Source organism: Vicugna pacos, chromosome 3 (assembly GCF_048564905.1).
Source record: "Vicugna pacos chromosome 3, VicPac4, whole genome shotgun sequence".
NCBI classification, from domain to species: domain Eukaryota; kingdom Metazoa; phylum Chordata; class Mammalia; order Artiodactyla; family Camelidae; genus Vicugna; species Vicugna pacos.
The window spans coordinates 32853495-32875304 of record NC_132989.1 but is presented as its reverse complement, the minus strand read 5'-3'; the positions used below and the strand labels follow the sequence as shown (position 1 = coordinate 32875304).

The 21810-nt window shown below is 41.8% G+C and overlaps 1 protein-coding gene across 2 annotated transcripts in view; it reads right to left on the bottom strand.

Annotated features, from left to right (window-relative positions):
• The window catches only part of MARCHF3 (membrane associated ring-CH-type finger 3), a 131563-nt gene that overhangs the window by 37131 nt on the left and 72622 nt on the right, over window positions 1-21810 (bottom strand). The window contains exon 2 of one of the 2 annotated variants that reach the window (XM_031673114.2): window positions 4229-4315. The exons of the other annotated variant lie outside the window; for it this stretch is intronic. The gene's annotated coding sequence lies outside the window, so the exon portion shown is untranslated. The remainder of the gene's footprint in view (window positions 1-4228; window positions 4316-21810) is intronic. 2 annotated transcript variants of the gene reach the window in all.

The following is a 21810-nucleotide window of genomic DNA, read 5'->3' as shown; positions in this document are numbered from 1 at the left end:
GGAGCATTCTATGCTGTTGTCATGACTCTGCTGGGCTTCTCAACCCCCAGGTACCAGGCATTCGAGAAACAATAACAAAAATTAGCTAGTTAAATAGGATTTGTTGCTTTTTTTTTCATACTGCAAAAGTAAGAAGTATATGTTATAGAAAGTACAGAAAAGCACAAAGAAAACAATAAAACTCACTCAAAATCCCACTGCTTGAATAACCAAACAGTAAACTTTTGGGGTGGATGTCTTGTCCATTTTTGGCAGGGTTGGCAGGGTTGGCAGGGTTGGCAGGGTGGAGTTGATTTGTAGTTGGGGTCAGATAGCTTTTTTTTTTTTAAACCAAATTATGCTAGCTCTCAGGCCACAGCACAAAAAGGATGTCCAAAGGCCGGCTTGGAAAGCTATGTCTAACCCTTCTCCCCTGGCCTGCCCTTGTAAAACCCCATTGACATGATTTTAAATTCTCATAATGCCTCCCAGCCACAAAGTGTAACTTCCTGGCACAGCTCTCATGCTTCACAAGGCAGCCATAGATTAAGAGCCAGGGGTGTGCTGGCAGGAAAAGCAGACACAGTGACCTTCTTGCTGCGCGGAATCATGTCTGGGCACACTCCAAAAGTCTATTTTCGGGTTTTGCATAACTCCAACTTGAGGGCCAAGGGCTTCCTCCGCTCATCAGAGCTGGAAGAAGGTGGAGAGGGATGCAGAGGGAGAAAAGACCAGGCTTGTCAGCAGTGAGGCTGCCCTCAGCGAGGGACTGTCAATCAGGCACACAGGGTCCCCAAGTTCATTCACTTACAACCTAGATGAAGTCCTCAACAAAAGGGCAGTTCTAGATGTATGACCTAAATCTGTGAGAAAATGTCCTTAAAACAATTCTGGAAGTAGAATTTCCCTTACACTTATTTTGTATCTGTAATTTCGCTTCTGGATGATATGCTTCGTTTCACTTGTCTTCTCAACGGCGAACGGGATATTATCCGCCATCTGATGAGTTTATTCTACTCACAAAGGGTGCTGAGTGCTGAGCTGGGCATAAAGAAACAAAAAGCTCCTCTACCTTGGCTTCTTCTGCAAGTAGGCGCCGGCTTTTCCTCTGTGCCATCCCTGCAGAACCCTGAAACCAACTTAGGACCTGGCTGAAACGATAGTCGAGTCCAGCACTCATTGAACAACAGCCCAGCATATCCACTGACCACCACACAGCAGAATAACCCTGAGACACTAAGTCCGGCACACCCGCGATGAGTCCCCGCACTCCGCAAAGTCTTGAATTGAAAATGGGATGGGAGGGATGACATGGAAGTTGGGCATCTTGATCTCGGTGGGAGGGACCAAGCTGGTTCCAGCCCCAGAAGAGTGAATCTAATCAGGTGGAGAAAGAGAGACGGGAGCAGTCTCCCCAGACTCAGCCAAAGGAAGCCCAGAGGTGGGTGGGCCAGGAGTGGGCCTCGCAAGCTTCGGGCACCAATTGGCATGCATATGTTGCACCTGGGGCAGTGACAAATGGCCCACTGCATTCCCCTGTCTCTTCCAGAGCCACCTGGGAAAACAGCAGGCTGTTGCCGTGAATGCTAGAAAGAGCTGAGCTGTGGGTTTGTTAGCCTAGCGCTGCTCTTCCACTGATCTTTCTGCAAAATGTCAAGCACCATTTGACCACTTTATCAGTGCCGCTCCTAGGACGTCCACCCAAGAATTCTGTTCTCTGGGATTTCTCAGGACAAAAACTTGCGATGCTGGGAAGGAGCAGTGTCTGTAGAAACTTGAAACCTCCGATTACACTGATGGGAGGGGTTCTTTGCTGGACAGGCTTGACACCTTATATAATTCCTCAGGCTGGGAACAAAACATGATTTGGTGCTGGCCAAATTCAGCTGCACTCAGTGGGAGGACTGGGACTAGGTGGAGGAGAGGGAGGCGAATGAAAAAGTAGTGAGTGGTTACATAAATGAAAGCCTGATTAGACAATTGTTAAGATAAAAAGGCCTGTCTGTGAAACTTTGACCCCGTTAAAGGACACAGTACAGTTTCACAAAAGCAAGGACCCAGCCAGGCTGCAGCAGATCGTGGCTGCATTTCTGAATGGGCTGCAATGGTAAGTGATTTCCATGTGGGGCAGGGCAGGGAAACATGCCCTGCTCACTTCTGCAGCCCTCTGGCCTCGGCAGTACCCCCTCCCCAACCTCCATAAGGATAATGGAGTTACGGTAAATGCTCTGTTGTTAGAGTCAGGACACCCAAGCCTGCACCCCTGGTTCACCACTCAGTCCCTCAGACTTTGCTGAGATTTCCTGCATAATTGAAATTAGGGTATTAATACTTCCTGAGCCACCTCATCTGGTTTGTGAGACTGAAAATAAGATGATACATGTGAACGTGCTTTGTAAGGTGGAATGAGCCATGCGCCGGGATCCATGCACATGCACAGTTTATTACTATGTTAACCTTATTTCCTGCTCTTTTCCCTGCCTGGGCTGCATCTCGTTTCGGTCTTCTAAAACTGTCTTTCTCTGTGGCTGGTCACGTTGTACTCACTGCAGCTTTTGGATCACACTTGAGCCCTGACATTGTCCCACACCACCTCTCCCAGCTGGGAGCACAAAAAGTCTCTTCCTCACGCCCGCTTCTCCTCACTCTCCCTAGACCTGTCACCTTCATATCCCCCAACACAGGTTCCACTTTCTCATGAAAATGGTCAGTAAAGACACATGATGAAAAACCGCTATTATGTTTGAGATACTTCAATCTATTTGTTACATCAGCTTCCATTATCTTAGCTGATCTACTGCATGATAAATACACTGGAAAATAAAACACAAGCCACTCCCAGGAGCCTTTTCAGGCCAGCTTCTACCAGACCTGTATTTTCAGTGCCAAGTCAACTTTAATCTCTTAGATGTAGGGAGCTAAGGCTCTCTGAGGGAGGCACCTGGTATGCTGACGTCTCCATTTGGGTATAAAAATTACCCACAGGATTTAAAGGTGAAAATAACAGCATGAGGGTGTGTGTGTGCTGGCACTACCTGGTCGTGTGGGCTGCCTGGGCAGTGGTCTGAGCAGGTCCAAGCTTGAAGGGGCAGTTTAAAAGCAAGACTGGACTTCCAAATTCCACCCTAATGCCAATTCCAGAGATTTTAACAAGTAGGCTCCTCAGGTCCCAGTATATCCTGGAAGGGTCCTGTGTCACCTCCACAACCAGAGATGGTCAAGAGAGCAAATCATAGATCCATTCATTCCTTCATCCATTCAAACAAATATTTTTTGAAAACTCACTAGGTATTCCTAGGAAGTTTCTGGTGGTCATGGTCTAGCCATTTTATGTCCCACTTTATATTTGCCAAGGAAAAGCAGAGGCCACCAAACAGTCTGGAGGGTTCCCCAGACTCTTTCCAGGGCTGCAGAGCCATGAGGACATGGAACTTTTCCATTAGCAGTCATGCCCCTGCTAAGTCAGGGGAAACTGCCAGATGCCCTAAATTTGAGGGAATGAAAGTGTGGAACTATGGAATGGCTAGATGGCTTTCTGCTCCCACAGAGTTGTGCATCATTAACACTGGTCTGGGATTCAGAAGCCTGACCTTAGTTTTACATGAGCAAATTTGCTTCAAAAGGGATCTCTAAATGTCCCTTAGCCTTCTTGGAGGAGCTGCATGTTCAGGGAGCAAGGCCTCCTCTAATGAGGCCAAGGAATGGGTGATACAAGCTGGTCGGTGATTGAAAGGGGAAAAAATAGCAATAATGGCCTGTCCAGGAACTTTCCCCTCTGAGTTAGATTTTGAGACTTTGAATTCTAAGAACAGTCTCTGAGAATAGTAACGCTCTTTGATAGAACATTTCCCCGGCTTTTCAGGCATGTTATAACCAGACAGTGCCCTGCAAGGCCGATGAACTGATTTAAGAGTATCCTGAATGTTCAGAGAAAATGAAGGCAGGCAGGAAATCACACACTGACCTTCCTTTGCAAAGAAAATGGAGCAAACGACTAATTTCAAAACCATTAACATGTAAAAGCAGCATATTCCTTCTGAGAACAGGGCACAAAGGCTCTCCGAGGAGATTGCTGGGACATGATTACCAGCAATATTTAAGTTTTCAAAAACACGCCAAGGAGGCTATTCACTAAGAGTGTGTTAGTGGCAAAGTAGCTGCTTCATTAAACTTAAATAGCCACGGCAGGGCTGTGCTTACAGACCCAAGCTACCAAATTATACATTTCTTTTCTGGATGCTTCACTGACCTCATTATGTAGAGCGGAGAGTTTCTCATTCCAAATAAAGTGACCATCCAAGTCTTTATAAACATGTCCATCAGGTGCTTGATGAGTCTGCAGAGTGAAACACTGGTTGCCCAATGAATTTAAAAAAAAAACAACAAAAACAAAACCTCTCTTTTTGTCATCTCATTCTGCCCTGCTCTGTGCTCGCTGTCACACTTACAGAGCAGAGTGAGCAAATGGATGCCCGTTTCTGAGCATGAAGGAAGTTCTAAGGTGGAGGTTATGGCATTTTGTCGAGAAATATGTAAACACCAACAATGAACCACGGGGAGAAAAAAACCCAGACCAGCATACAGCAGGGTGGATCCAGAGAGTGTAACAGCAACTTGTTCTCCGTATCCAGGGTTATTGCTTCCCATCCATGTGATAAACTCTGATTCTCAGCTACAAGAAGTATCAGACTCATTTTTCTTCCATTTAAAATGACTGTATTTTATTTTCAGCCAGGTAAAATCCTCTAGTTCTGCTGATGGCAAATCAAGTAACAATGATCATATTTATACATATTTTTTCCCCTCAAGAAGTATGCATGAAATTAACTCAGATTTTGGAGGCTATCCATTTTTTTCATTTAATTTTAATTATATAGATGAAAATGGCAATTAAAATCCCACAACAGCCCTGTGTGTTCAAAGACACAGCGACAGCTGAATCACGTTATAAATAACAACTGGTTCCTACACATGGAGCCCTGCTGAGCTGGGGGAGTCACAGGGAAACAGAGCTGCCCGGATGAGTGCCAGGGGCTCGGGAACAATCAGGGCACATCAGAAAAGCTGAAATATCAAGTTTGAAAAAATAGAGGGGAGCAGGCAAAGTAGAATGAGATGTTCACAGGATATTACTCGGAGATGAGGAATTAATGTGTATTCTTCAAATGATATTCAGTGTGCCCGGTGCCAAACAGCTACCTGTTTAGTGTAAGCAAGATATGGAAGGCACGGCAAGCTGACCAGGATATCTGATAATACGGGAGGAAAACATTTCTGCTACAAATAAGAACTGAACCTCAGAACAAGTTCCGAATTTGTGGTTAGGTTTATACACACCTTCCACTGGCATCCAAGTGAATGCCTGCCACTGAAGGAAGTTGATTTGGGGATCATTCCAAGGCATACCTCACCCTCCTTGTACAAACAACTCAGTACTAGCTACACAGATGTTTTCCTTCTTCACCCCAGCCTCCCAGGCCCTGGAATAAAGCCAGCTGTAGCTTATTTTAAGCCACAGGGTTCCTTGGGGCTTTCCCCGGCTGCATTTCACCAAGACGTCAGGGAGGCTGCAGTCTTGCACTCTCACAGGGCAGTGTCTGGGCTCTGCATCCTGCCAGGCTCGGGGTGGTGTGGCGGGGCAGGTCTTCCTGCAGTGTTTGCTGAAGCCCCAGGAGACGCTGGCTGGTTGACCTCCTTTTCCATGCAAGAATATCTGAGGTGGCTCAGCTCGCCAAGGAATAGCAAGGCAAGGGCAGAGCAAAGACCAAAACTCTTTGGATTTTGCTTTTCAGCTCCATCTTTGGCATGATGGATGGGCTCTGTATTATATGCTTCATATCACTAACAGTTCACCAAACCCCACTTGTTATTTTCTATTTTCCCATGTGGTTTACTGACCAGACAGAGTCTCTGGGTGTTTCTGTGTTGCCTTGTCTTTGGATTCAGGGCAACCTTTGGAAGCCTTTGAGGGGGAGGGGACAGAGTTCTGGTTTTGGATCAGGGAGTCCTGGCTTTGAACTGCTAACCAGCACTTACTTGGTGCTAAGCCTCAGTTTCTCCCCTGACCCTTCGGACCTGGGGGCGGGGGTGTGCCTGGCTTGTGGTAGCCACGTGGTGACGGGCAGTGCTTAAGAGTGCAGTGCAGTAGGGTCCTCTCACTACAGCCGAGGGCTGGGTGAGGGGGAAAGAGAGGTTCTTCCAGATCCTACCTCCAGTCCTTTTGCCTAGCCCACCCCTCTGCAGTCCTCCTCAGTACCCTCCCATCTTCTGTCTGTGGGCCTGCTGACATCTGTTTGACAGTCTTGAATAAACACAGGTGAAAAACACAGAAACGCCCCCTCAGCCCTTAGACACTGAGACACTGCTCCCCTGCCCCTCCACTATACACACTCACATACACACACAAAACCATAGTTTCTTTTTGTTGGTTCCTTAAAATGTGTCCAGTCTTTTATTTTGTAAAAAATATCGTATTTATTTGGTGGATATTTTTAGTGGGGGAGGTAATTAGGTTTATTTGTTTATTTATTTTAATGGAGGTATTGGGGATTGAACCCAGGACCTCCTGCATGCTAGACATGCACTCTCCCACTGAGCTATACCCTCCCCTTCTGCCACCCAGACTTTTAAATCAGCAAGATATAAACAAGCACAAGAAAAAGTAATACTTAGCCAAGGGCCAAGTTACCTGAGATCACTTTATTATTTGATTTCTTTACAGCTGTATATCCTAGATTCTTGTGAACCGTGAATCAGTGGAGAATGGTTACTTCCTACTTAACCTCAATGCGAAGCACTTCTGAACCCCTTCAAAGGAACCCTGACGCCTTGTTTTCTAAGCAGAGCACATGCCCCCTTCTGCACTTGCTGCTTTGGCTGCCTGTCCCGTCTCACTATGCATCTTGACTTTGGCAGTTGCATTGGTCCCCGCATCTTACACAGTCCCCACCTGTTGGAGTGTCAGCTTTGTCTGGATGTTCTCATTGTGAGAACCAGCCTGCTCTGTCCCCAAGCCTCCAGGGGAGCTGAGGGTTTACAGCCTGCAAGAAATGTCCCAGTGCATCAGCTTACACAGAGGGCTGTCTGTCTTCCCACCAGACCTTCCCCTAGCCCTCAACCACTCAGGAGGAAGGTTCTAAGTGAAATATCTGGTCTGTTCATTTCTTTGAGTGTTTGGTTCTGCAAATATAATGAATGAGATTCCTTAACTTGATCCCGCCTGTTTGATAGAAAGCAAAATAACTTTATTTTGACACTGAATTAAGTTACTATCCAAGACCATACAGCCAAATATTGTACAGAGGTCTACTTTTACTTTTAAATTTTCATCTGATAGTAGTTTTCCTTCAGAACAGACAAAAAAAAAATTCCACTATTACTAGCAATAGTGAGAGTATATTTTTCTATTTTCACAGAACTATTCATTTTCCATTCTCTTGGTACTTAATAAATACAGTGGGTCTTTACTGCCTTCCAGGGTGAAAATAACAGTTACCCCCCCATGGAGCTCATTCATTTGCTTTATGGGCTAAAAAGTCTCTAGTGTGTCACAAATTAACACATTGTTCCCGAGAACTGTGTTTTACTCTTGACTCTCCAATTTCACTAATAAATGTGAAAAACACATGTAGCCAGATAAGTCCCTGGAGACCAGCCACGGCAAATGCTGAAAAAAAGCAAGTTATTCCAGCTAAGATCAGCATTCACTTTCACACCGGAGACTATTGTTTCCCAGATTCTCATCCAATTGCTTGATGTAAAGCAATGAAACTGGTTTCTAGTGGCTACTCAAAAAAATTCTAACAAAACTAGTTTCTTTTTTTTAATAAAGGATATCATGAAAAAAATTAGAAAAAACAAAAATTTTTTATCATCAGATAATGACATTTTTCTAATCACATCTCCAGTGGATCCCCACCACCTCCTCTGAGAGAGCTATTACTCTTTTTAAAGAATATTTTTATCATGAAAATTTTAAATAGGGAGAATACTGCAGTAAACCCACATATTCTCCATCCTCCCAATCTAACACTTAATCAAGATTTTTGTCACACTTGTTTTGCCCTCACTTCCTTCCTTCCGTCCTATTAAGATTTTTCAGCAAGTCTCAGAAATTGTCATTTTTACCCCTACCTACTTCAGTATGAATTTCTAAAAAATATGGACATTCTTATAGAAATACAAAGTCATCATCATACCTAACAAACTTAATAATTCCTTGACATCATCTGTTACCCAAACTGTATTCAAATCTCTCCAACTATCTTAAAAAATCTTTTATGGTGGCTTTGTTTAAATGATCCAAACAAGGTGTGATGTTTGGATACATCTCTTGAGTCGCTCTCACTTGTGTTTGTTCCCCATGCCATTGTCTTGCTAAAGAAACTCTTATAGGGTGCCTCTTGAGCCACATCTCAATAGCCACATTTAATTTTTCTTGTGGTATCACTTAACTTGTTCTTCTATCACCTGCATTTTCTGGAAATTTAATGATTGGCTTAAGTTCAAGTTCAACTCTTTGGCAACAATACCTCATAGTTGGTGCTGTGTACTTATTTTGTTACATCATTGCCAGAAGGCTCCTAATAATAATATCATCATCATCATCATCATCATCATCATCATCCACTTTTAGTGGGTTCAGGTGATGGCAGCCTGATTCCTCCATTGTGAAGTTCCCCATAGTATTTCTAAAGGTCTAATGATCACATCTACTGATTACAGGTGCTTGGATCAATTTTTTCATTTAGGCGTGACAAAATTATGCTTTTCCAATTCTAACTTCCCTTCCACATTTCGTGGCTAGAATTCTCATGTGAAGGACTTCCCTTCATCAACCCTTGCTATTTGGTTATTCTGAAATAAAATTTGCACAGAAAAGGCATGATTACTGTTTAATTCTTCCCTTTGCCAATTTCAGAGTAAGGAATTGGTTCCTTGGGTACCTCCTATAGTAACTGAGTTGCTTTTGTTATTGTCTGTATTATTCTTAGAGGTCCACCTGTCTTTACTGAAATTAAACCAAAATGAAACCAAACACCCTATAGCTAAACTTTCTGCTTGAGTATAGAGAATTGGATTTGTGATTTAAAGGGACACAAAATACATCCGAGTACAGTCCCTGCCATCTTGTAGCTCTCCTCCGACTGGAAGGCCAGGCACTGTGCCCCTTGCCTACTTTGATTTGTGACTCTTGTCTTTAGGGTTGATAGGGTCTTTCCCTAGGCTGACCACTCCCTGCAGACAGAGGCCTTCGGCATTTACTGACCCCTTGAGAAATAGAACAATCTTAAAATCTACCCTCTTCTGCTTATTGTGGCACAGATGACTTAGTGTCATTTGCCCTGGTGGATTTCCACTGTCTTCTTATTTATTGAATACATCTGAGGGTGCTACCAGCATCTGGGAGTGAGTCAGCAGAACCACACCACTTCAGACTGGCTAGTTGAGGTCATTAAGCCTGTGTCAGATTATTGGGCTTCGTCTGTGACCTGCCAGGAAGCCATTCCCATCCAATGAGGTCTGCAGGTGCCATCTGGCCTGGCCACACCCAGCTTCAGGCCGCCATGGTGGTGATACATTAACACACTGGGCAAGTTTCCACTGAGGGGAGAGACTGCATGTGGGTGAAATCTGCACATGTATGAGAAACAGCTCCCTTTTCGTCTTCTTACTAATGAGGGTGAAAACATTTAGGTCATTCGTAGGTATTTGCCACAGAGGCATTTATAAGTCTTCCTTAACAATAGCTGACAAGTGTCTCTGAGACTGACGAAATCCAGGGTCTTTCTTTTTTGCTAAGAGCAGAGGTATTTTCTGCCCATTATCACCTTGTTTTACTGACAGGCATCTGTCAGTTAGACATTAAAACAGAATGATAACGGGAAGCTAATATGCTGGCTCTGTCCACACACTTTAAGAGGGAAGCACTCATGAAAAGTGTGTATTTTGGGAAGCCTAGATGCTCATGTGCCCATCTGAATTTCCATTAAGTTTGAAATTGAGTGAAGACTAGCAAAGCAGTGAGACGAGGAATAATCAAGGGATGGAATCGGAGGAAATTCCTAAATGGCCCTGCAGACACCAGTGTGGGGACCGCTGCTTTACACACGAGGGGAAAGGGGCAGGAAATGTACACCATAGGGGATGAGCAGGATGGAAGCCCTTTTTTCCTGGCTTCCCTGGAACTCACTGAGAGCTGCTGAACCAGGGAACTGGCAGAAAACATCTTCTGTGACTTTGTAAATGGAGGACTTTCACACATTCTGAAAAAGCGTAAATACTCTCTTTTGAAATAGAGGTGAAAAAGGAAGTGCACACTTTAAATAAACTAATGAAAGCAATTCAATTCCTACTGAGAATCTTTCTAGTAAATAGTTCTCTGACAGAAAGTAATATCATTACTCAGATATCTGGATCTCCAGTCATGCTTTCAGCTCTTGACTTCTTGGCTAATGAAAATAAAAGCATATCCTCTAACACACATGCACATCACACACATGCGTGTGCGTGCGTGCACCCTACATAATGCCATCTTTCTTTTCAGTCCAGTAAAACTGCAATTTATTCAACGAACGATTGGCATATAATGCCATGTTTATGCTAACAATCCTTATCATTCTGGACTTAGCCATGAAGCCTGGAGACTACTCAAGTATAATCCCTACTGTGAAGTTCTAACATGGGCACAATGGGAGGAAAATAGGCACCATCACATCCAGTGGCTATAGTCAGCTTGACTAGCACAGAAGGCAGAAATCACTAGCCTCACGAGTAAAAATGTTACAATTTTCTTGTTTAAAAACAAAGTCGGAGAAGGTTATTTGCTGCAGTCATTCAGCATGTGAGCCATGGGATTGGACACCTTTGGTTTAACTCTTTGATTTTCCATCTATCAGTTACATCTCCTCAAGCTGAGGATTAAATGGTGCCCATCTCAAATCTGAGGATTAAATGGAATGATGTATATCAAGTACCTAGCAGAGAGCTTGCCACACAGCAAACACTGCTACCTGCAATACTGTGCTAGGGTCATAGCAACCTCAACTGTCTCTAGGGTAAACTATTGTTCTCGATATTTCTGCTCAAGCCAACAGACATTTATCACAGTACTGATCCTAATATGGGAAGAGTGGAGGAGCAGAAAAAAAGCAGCTTAGGAATCAGGTACGTGGCTTTGAATCCTGGCTCTTGCCACCAGTTACCAGGGTTCAATCTTGGATACATTGCTTAACTTTTCTGCATGTCAGGTTGCCAATCTGTGAAAAAGGAGAGGGTGGTTGACTTCCTTACAGAGTCATTGTGCAGTGAGCCCACAGGGATTGTAAAGTGCCTTGTCCAGTAGGGTCCTGTTCTCAGCATCTCCGATTATGATTAGATAATTGTTATGATAAGGCTCCAGAGAGGGACAGAGGTGGGCCTGACGAATCCTGACACTGGATGGTGTAATCCTGGATTGGGGCAGACAAATCAGAACTTGCCAGGGGAACTTTGGGGTGAGACTGAACACACATACCCAGGCACATCAGGAATCTAAAGAAATTAAGTGTTACCGAAAGATAAAGCATGCAGAGCATATTATCTTAAAACACAGCATCAATACAATGCAGAATAGATTGTCTCCCTTCTGATGAAGGGCATTTGTGAGGCTCTGGGGAGCCAGGTGGGCCACTATAGCTCTTGGAACTTCCCCTTTATCTTCCCTGGGTTTACCCAAGAGCCAGGTACCAGTTTGGCCCCAGAATGAGATAGCTACTCTGAAGCATTTAGTATGGATACAGAGGAATGAACGGTCCCATTCTTTCTGTTATTGCCTAACAATAAAGGAAGAATCAAACTGAGTTTGTAATTCCACTTCCATCTGTTGATGCCAACATTCCTAGAATGGGGCACTCTCTTTATCTTGTTTACACAGTACTCAGCACAGGGTCCACTTGGATGTTTACTAGGTACATTAGGGAGAGATGTATGTCCTTTTAATAAAACAGGGATATGTGGAAGGAGCAATTTACAGCTTTTTGGATATCTGGGTCATAAGGATCTGGACACTTGAAAGAGGCTGGAATATACTGCATCATGATTTTTATTAAGTTCTATTTCAAGGTGACATAAAATACGTGTCCTGTCTGCTAGGGGAGAAAATGCAACCAGAGCTAATCCATGATGACAGTGTGTATGGATGCAGATGAGGCATGCTGTTTTCTCCAGCTTGGTCTGTTCATAAATTGGCCTCATTTTTAAGATTTACAAACGATGATCGTGCTGGTAAATTCAATAACGGACTTTTCTGCTCTTAACATGGCGTTCTCTTCAGTATCTTTTCAAAGCCCTTAAGTAGTTTTGATGTACATGAAACTAAAAGCTAGGGGAATTAAAAATCACACAAATAATGAAGATGAGTTCCTAGGTGAATTACCCATTACTGTGGAGGTTTGGGGATATTTTCATTAAAAAGAGTAAAAAGGCCATTTAAAGATACTTGCATATCTACAAATGATTATAAAGTCATTCTCTTTATTTCTTTCCAACTCCCATAAGCCTCTTTTATTAGTTTCAAGGAATAAAGCTCCAATCTGCTTCAGTAAACTGCATTTTTTTTAAACTACAAAAACACATGCGGTTTCTTTACATGAGCAATCTTCTTTAATGGCAATGCAGTCTCTGGGAAGACTGCATTAAAAGGTATGTTTTATTTTTTAGAATAATACTATTAAGACCCACTTCTTTTTTTTTTACAGGTGTCAGGCATATAATATTTGCTGACTCAGTTAATAAATAAATGAATTCACTATCTTGATACCAAATTCTGGGTCCAGGTCACTAAATCACACAATAAATCACTGGGCTGTTACAGCTCTCCTATTAGAAATACAATACCCTCTATGTGACCTAACTTCTAAGTAGTCTACTATCCTCTCTACTATTTGATAGTTATGCTATTTTAGTTTTTTTCCCCTGAATTTTGGATAATCCTTATGTTCATTACCAAAACTTGAGATCAGGCACTCCTATCTACAGGTCATTCAGGAAGAGTAACAGGCAGACAGTGAATTTGAAATCTTAACCTAGAAATGACTTGCAAGCATCTCTAAAACAAAGAATTTCTAATTCCCTTCCTACTTGCCCTTAAGCACATAGTCTTCTTCAGCTGGCGCAGAGGGTACTGTTGAGGAAACAAAGAAAAAAAGGAATGAATGTAATGAATGAATGACTGAACGAGTAGATGAAGATCCACAATACTTCAGAAGTAAAGCAATTCCCATTTCTCCATCAATTCAGGACAGTTTGAAAGGGTAGAAAAGGAGACTCTCAGGTCAAAGATCCCATCCTGTCTACCCAGGCCCAGGTTCCTGATGTGCTGTGTGAGACAGACGCATGGTGCAAGCTGCATGTTTCTGGCATCCTGATTTAGAATTCAAGGATACATTTTCCCTACTGGGGGATAAAATGGCTGTTATAGTTGAAATGGTACAATTACGTCCACATTCAGAAAGCCTATTAGGTGATTGTGCTCCTTAAAAGCTGGAGTTGGAATCTAACCATCACATCATCAGGTTTTATTTGTCAAAACATACCACCATCTCAAGTTAAAGAAGGGATGCCCATTCTGTTTCTGAATGATGGGAAGTAGCAAAACCACCAGAAACAGCTAAAGAAAACAAAAATTGTCGTTATTTCAGTCACCTGTAGCTGTTGGTTGGAATAGACAGGCAGGCAAAGGTGGTATGAAAGTGTAGGTGTGACGGTTAACTTTATGTGTCAGCTTGACTGGGCCACAAGGTGCCCAGATATTTGGTCAAATATCATTCTGAGTGTTTCTGTAAGGGTATTTTTTTGGATGAGTTTAACATTTAAATCGATAGACTGAGCAAAGCAGATAGCCTTCCCTAAAGAGGATGTGAATAAAACTAAAGGCTGACTCCTGAATAAGAGGAAATTCCTCTTGCCTACCTGCCTTTGAGCTGGGACATCAGTTTTTTTCCTGCCTTCAGACTTGAAATAAAACATTGGCTCTCCTTAGGTCTGAAACCTGCCAGCCTTTGGAAGGGAGCTAACACCATTGACTCTCCTGGCTCTCCAGCTTGCCAACTCACTCAGTAGATCTTGGGGCTGTCAGCTTCCATAACTGTGTGAGCCAATTCATTATAATAAATCTCTATCCAGATGTCTGTCTCTCTGTCCAGCTATCTGTCTATCTATCTATCTACCTCCCTCCTGTCCTACTGGTTATGTTTCTCTGGAGAGAACTGACTAATATAGCAGGAAGCACCAAAGAGCTGATAATCCAAATATATGTATGTATACACATGTATATTTGGCTCTAAGATCCATAAAGTAAAATTGAAGCAAATTCCCAATTACCTTCCAACTGATGGTCAGGCTATGTAAAAAGTAATCCATGATCCCTGATCACACAGTAAGAGAGTAGATGACACGGGTGTGCTGGACAGAGAAGACACAGGTTCTTCTCAGCATGGGATGAATCCTCACACACATCGAAAAGCGTTTGGAAAGTGTCTATCAATGGCCTTAAAATGGTTGTGCCTTCCTTTTAGGAATCTATTTTTTAGAACACAATGTTTGAACTGCTTCTTGCAGAATCTATTTTAGGGACATAATCAGAAATGCAGACGATGACTTATGCACAATCTGCAGTGCTCTTTTATACATTGCAGCATTCCCTTTAGTAGCACAAGACAACTGTCCAACAGCTGGTGAAAGGTTAAATAAATACAGTACTTCCATATAGTACTGTATTTCCATATAACATATTATTTGAGACCATAAATATAGTTTTATAATCGACATTTAATGGCACTGAAAATACAACATAATACAACATAAGGCTATGTGGGGAAAAAAAGTACAATATACACATATTTATACCTATAATTTCAACTACCAAAGACAGAAGGATGGTATATCAATATGTGAACAGTGGTTCTCTCTGGGCAATAAGTTTCTCTTATTTTAATTTTATTGTCTAGCCTTTCTGTATTTTGTAAAATATATTTTTATCATATTCAGAAAAAAAAGAAGAACAAATATCATTTTAGAAGCCTCAGGAGGGGAAGCATGTTAAACCACCTCCTGAGAAAACAAACAATAAGCACAAAAACCAAACCAGAGTAAGCCAAACCAACATTCAAAAAAAGCACACGCCCTCTTCATAAATAATCCAAAAAGCAGCCCAAAGGATTTCTTTGAGTCCATAGGTGCAGACATGACATTACAGATCTCTAGGGAAGGAAATTCGACAAACCCCGCCCGTGGCAGCCCGCCCCAGGAAACAGCTGCTTGGTGGGAAGACCCCTGGTTCAGGCCCCAGAGGCCCCAGGCTCGTTGCTGCTGACTGGCTGGGGCCACTGGTGTGTCCTTTCCCTCAACCTCAGTTCTTTCATCAGGAATACATGAGAACCAATCCTAGCTCTATGAGCTACCCTGGGTGTTGTCAGAATAAAATGAAGTGGGAAATTTGCAAATACGCCCAAGTACAAAGCTCTGCACCAACGTGACAAAAGGTCATTGACGGTCCTCAACACCAAGTTCAGAACTGAATCCTCTGGCGGCCCCTCCTCCTCCCTGGGTGCCAGCCACGGATGTCAACAGTGGACAGACAAAATGACCCAGACAGGATGCTCTCTCCTTTTTTCCCCCATATAAATACAGTGTGCCCTAAATTAACATGTGGTTGGCTTTTTTCTTTTTAACCAGAAACATGCCAATTTAGACTAAAACCCCATATACTTAATGTGAGTCATATCCTTGGTAGAGCAGACAAATGTGTAAACAGAAGCTGTAATAACCAGCCAAGTTTTTCTAAAGCATCACTTACATTCTTGTTTGGAATTTATATAATTATCTGGCCATCAATTGTATATTTAAACCATGTGGCCTTATGAGAACTGGTGAACATTTTCACCTGTTTCATGTATGAGGAAACCAAAGCAAAGGGATTTTACGATTTTCTCAGTATCCTAAAGTTAGCGGAAGAACCTGATAACTCCATTTCTGACCCCAATTTCTGTGCCTTGTTATCACTATTGTTATTTAAAACAGATCGAATGTATATATGATGCAAGGTACCCTTAGTCATTCTGGCAGGGGTGAGAGTGGGGTGTGAAGGAGGAGTAGGGCAAGGGAAATTAAAAATGTGAAAACCTTTTCCCCGAAAGATAATAAAGTAGGTGATTTCTCCAGTTATGACAAGCATATTCCACAAGAGAACTCCCAAGTGTCCTAGTAACACTGAGTAGGACTGAAAGCTTAAAGGGAAAGTACATATTCTTTTGATAAGAGTCAAATTTGGAAACAGGAAGAATTCATGGTATCTAACAGTTGGGTAAGACAGTGTGTAATGGTTGCAAGATTCCATGATTAAATCTTAACAATATACAGTTGCAAAATCATACATTTTACTTAGATGAGAGTAGAACATCATTCTCAACTCTGTTGGTTTGATTCCATATAACTGTTTTTTTTTTAACGAATAGGGCACAAAAGTAGAAAATAAATTTTAAAAACCTTGAAGCTAAATCACTTTCCTTAGAATTCCCAAAAGGCTCATATTGTGGATGAAACTTTTTATCTGTGAATCATCACACATTTTTTTAAGCATCACAATTCACCCACTTCCCATCCTGAGCAATGATTTAATTTTTTCCCCACAGCACTTTAGAACCGTGGGCTAGAAAGTTCTGTGAGCTGTCTTACTGAATTACAGAAAATTAGGATCTGGTTTGAGAGAAATAACCTCACAGGTGCATTACAATGAAGGAAATGTAATATTTCCTCAGTTTTGCAGAAGCCAAAATAAATAGTTTTCCTTATTTCTTGCAGACAACAAACAAAATCCACATGGATCTCCTTTGCTATTAAAATTAGGTATTTCGGGAGTCGGGCAGGAAATCAAAGATTATCCTCCCACGAAAGTGAATTCTGTGGATACATTAGTCACTAAAGTTGCAAATGGCTCTTTTTCTTGGAAAACCTTATAAAGATTGCCAGAGGTTTTGCACTTTTTGGATAGTGCGTAATAACAGCGCCATGTACAAATTGCTGTTAGCATCCAACTCTACTACAAACATAACCTTATGTTAGGGTTGACTTTAACAGGCGGCCCTCAGTTTTAACACTATTAATATCATTCATTCATTGACAACTCCATCCTCTTGGCTCTACTTTCCCTGTATGAAAAGGCTGGATCAACATCTCATCCATATAATCCCACCCTTCGTGCCCTTTCCTCCACCCCCTTTCTTCCCTAAGTGGTATAAACTGCTTGGCCAGGGTAGGCAAAGGTCTCAGAAGTGGTTGAGATGGGGAAATACTTACTAATACTTCCTTGGCTGCTACCTGTTTTGTCATTTCCTCCTTATCCTCAACCCCTTCCTATATCATCTGTGCTGGGCATTCAGCCCTCAGTATGATTCCTTTTGGAACCTGGTACAGTATTAATAAATAAAATAGAGGGTGGTAATTATCTTGGAAGGACTGGAAACAATTCTTGTTAGTGCTTTGAAAATAATTGTTGTAATTATAAAATATAGTTGTAATTTTAACAGCCAGAGGTTTATCTGGACTAACGATACTTAAGCCCCAAATATAAGACTTGAATAGAAATGAAATCCAAATATGGCTGAATCTTGTTATTTGAGGTAGTTATAAATTGTTGAGAATGCTGAATTAGCGAATACTGAAACTTTGCTCCTAGGGGAAATTCAGGTCAGGCTCCTGTGAGCCTCGTGTCACAGTTTCGTCAATCAATCAATACGTAGCCTTGTTTTATGTGTGTTTCTGTTTAAATATAGCTTATTTACTGTATATGTATATATATATTTTAAAATTGAAGTATATTCAGTTACAATGTGTCAGTTTCTGGTGTACAGCATAAAGTTTCAGTCATACATATACATACATATACTCATTTTCATATTCTTTTTCATTATAGGTTACTACAAGATATTGAATATCCCTGTGCTATACAGAAGAAATTTGTTTTTATCTATTTTTATATATAGTAGTTAATATTTGCAAATCTCAAACTTCCATTTATCCCTTCCTCCCACCTCCCCCCTATTTACTATATGTTGTTGATTCATTAACGTTGAACTGAGGGCTGACAATACTATAAGTCATGCCTTAATGAGACTTATCTAACATATATTTTCTCCATAAGGCACATCGCAGCCTTCTTGTGCTTAGAACACTAGGCAGCACTTCAGTGCTATGCTTGGGCCATTTCGAAAAGCAACATTAGTAATAGAAAACACAAAAGTAGACTGCGAAGAAGACACCTGCTTCAATATGAGAACCCAAACCAGAAGGCAGAGCAGAGCACTGTCTTGTTTGACCTTGGCTAGGAAGGTGCACAGAGGGTGACTCAAAATTTTCACTTCTCTGTGCATACCTGCATATTACCATGAAAACACTGCAAGTATTGACTTTGGGGTTAGAAATAAATTTCAGCAAGTAGGTGTAAATTCTCAAATATAGAATCCACAGATACTAAGAACTGAATGTAAAAATTCTGCCTCTCATTCCATAGCAGATCGTGCTTTATCTCCTTTTTGCCTAAGCACTAATAAAGTCTTAATTAAAGTGATCTCTTATGCTGAACAGTGAAAGATATCTTTCCACTAGAGGGCCATCACAATTGTAGTGCAACTGGGTATTATTTATTTGCTTGCTTGTTTTTGTTTTGTTTTGTTTTGTTTTCAAGTAGGTGAGTCTTAGAAACTTTGCTTTTTTTAAAAAATTCACTTAATTAACTTATTTTTCTCCCAGTTTTATTGAAATATAATTGACATATAGCACTGTATACTTTTTGTGGGGTGGGTAGTTAGTTTTCTTTACTTATTTGTTTTTTTTAAATGGAGGCACTGAGGATTGAACCCAGGACCTTATGCTTGCTAGGCAAGCACTCTACCACTGAGCTATACCCTCCCCCTAAAGCTTTGCTTTTCAAAAACTAATGAATGTTACTGTGAGTAGTGGAAAATGTAAAACTACAAGATCACAAAATTTCCTCCAATTCTGTTTTAGAAAGAAGATGAAGTGTTGAGTGTGAGTTCTGATTAGAAAAGAAACAGAAGTTAATTTTTATAATTCAGGTAAAACTACCAGTACTGCATTATAACTTATTCTGGTTCGGAAATGTTATGTTCAGAATTTGGTGGAAGAATGATGAACAATTCCTGAAGTCTCTAGAAAAGGAGAGATGCTGAATTGAACGTGTTAAAACGAGGCCTCTGTCCTCTTAAGCCCTTTTGAGCTGAGCTGCATTTCAGGAGCTTTCTAACACTGCAGGTAAGATTAGAAGTTCAAACCTATTTTTAAAAAATTGTCATCTAAACTGTGGAGAAAAATGTCACCATCTACCCAACAAGCAAGTGTAATAAATAGAAAAAAAAAAACAGGTGGGAAAATTCACACTTGTTAGAAACAGTTTTCAGCATTGTGCTTGGGTTTTCAAAACTTAAGCCAGAGCCTGTGTTATGTGTGAGAACAGTGTCCCACCGAGTAGAATCTGAATAAGGCAGGACGGACTTGGATGTAGGTCTGGGACAGCATTAAAGTAAGATTCTGCAAGGTCTTGGGTTCAATCCCCAGTACCTCCATTTAGAAAATTAAATAAATAAACCTAATTACCTCCCCAGCCCCCCAAAAAATGCAGAGTAAAGTAAGATTCTGGCAGAGTCACTGTTTGCATGTGGGCCCTGCCCCAGGAAAGCACATTCATTCATTCATTTGCTGGCTCATTGGAGCGAGCACCATGGAAGTGTCTGGGGGCCCTTCTGTTGGTGGAGCTGCCAGCAGTTACCCTGACTCCACCACCACTATTGTTTCCATCCCAGACAGATTCCCGGGCACTCAGCCTGTGGAAGAGGTCCAGGGAAGAAATGAGTTAAGTCCTGTAAGGTGTAAGCATGCAATGAGGAGATCTTATGGTGACAACGAACAGATCAACTCAGTCAGTCTAAATAGCCCCATGCAATATCAGTTATTATCACTGGTTTATAGAATCCTGGTACTGTCTGAGACTCAAGGTCGCAGCTTCCTACCTCATGCTTCTTACCTAAAATGAATTTCATAGCTGTCTTAGAGGCTGAAAGCAAGCCTTCTTGAGCATTTTGAGCTATTCAGTCGCATTGTGGCTTTTTAAAAAAGGGCACCACAGCAAGGTTTCCACAGTTGCCCATGTTATTTAAGAAGCAGTGAAAATCCTGAAAGCCTCATTATGGCCATCGTAGCATTTACTGATGGGACCTGAACATTTCAGGGGCTCTACTAGTTATCCTAAGCCAGGAGTTGGCAAGCCTTTTCTGTACCTGGCCAAAGAGTAAATATTTCAGGCTTTGCAGGCCATTTGATCTTTGTCAGAACTACTCAACTTTGCCATTGTAACATGAAAACAGCCATAGGCAATATTAAATGGATAAGTGTGGCTATAAAGAACTTTAAAGAAAATGTTATTTATAGATACTGAATTTTTAATTTCACATAATTTTCACAAGTCATAAAATACTAGTCTTTGTATTAGTTTTGTTAAAAACCATTTAAGAACGTAAAGATCATTCTCTTGCTTCAAAAAAGCAAATGGAGTCCCTATCCTAAAGGCATTTACTGTAATGACTGTGGATACAGACATACAAATAAAACACAGACAGATAAGTATACACGAGACATGGTAAGAAAACATGAGAGGACAAGTCATTTATATTAGATGGAGTTTAGTGTTTCTATACATTTTATTCAAACACTGTACATTGCAAAGCATGTCTTAAGCGCTGTAAAGCCACTGGTGAACGTACATGGAGAAAGCAATCATCAGAAGTTTCTATGAGACAAGTCCAGGTGGTCACTGGCTTTCATTCTAACTCTGTGACTATCTCAGGACAGTTTTTTGACATGTTTTGAAACTTCCTCAGGAATACAGTAAAATATTCCTGAGCTCGAATGCTGGGTGGCATTTCTAGCCCTACTAACAGCACTACACTATTGGCAAGGTTTTCTTTTCCTATGAGTCACATCACTAAAAGATGCTGAAACATGCCAGCGTCTTAAAGAAAACACTGATTAAAAAATGAGAAGGTAATACAAGATACAAAAATAATACTGAGAGTTCACTCAATGATTAGCACTGTTCTAAGCATTTAGCATGAATCATCTCATTTACTCCTCAGGTCAGTTCTCTGAAGTAGGGATTGGTGAAAAATGATCGGAGTAGTGGTATTTCATTGGCAGACCGCAAGGCCGGTGGACCCTGCTCCGCCCCCTGGAGGGCATGGCGCCGAGGCAGGGGGGCTGCCATTTATTGTGTACCGCTCATGTCTCTTCACTGTGCCAGACTAGAGTCAAGCTCAACAGGGTCTTCTTTCCTCGCTGATTCCGCCAAGCCAGTTCCCTTGGCTGTGGTTTCACTGGATGGTAGGTAAGGACAGTGGGAAAAAGGAGTAGTTAGTAGTAGGAAACCATGGCACAAGAAGATGACAGGCTCAAGGTCACGTAATGAAGTGGTGGAATAGGATGTGAACCCAGGTATCAGATTCTTGAACCTCTGCTCTTAACCACTCACAATCCCGCCTCCCAATAGCAGGGGATCTTGCACTAACAGCTCGGTCACTCCCGTGGTGTTACTTTCTCAAGACACCGTGTCACATGTGCTGGCCCATGTGCACACGTACACACACACGTTTGTCATACGTGGGCATCTCCGCCCTTCCCAGCACTATTACCCTCCCCATTCCACTCCCTGCATGTGTCCAAATACCTGCTTTCACACTGTGAGCAGGTATGTTGATGTGGGAAGTCAGCCTGAATAATAAAGGA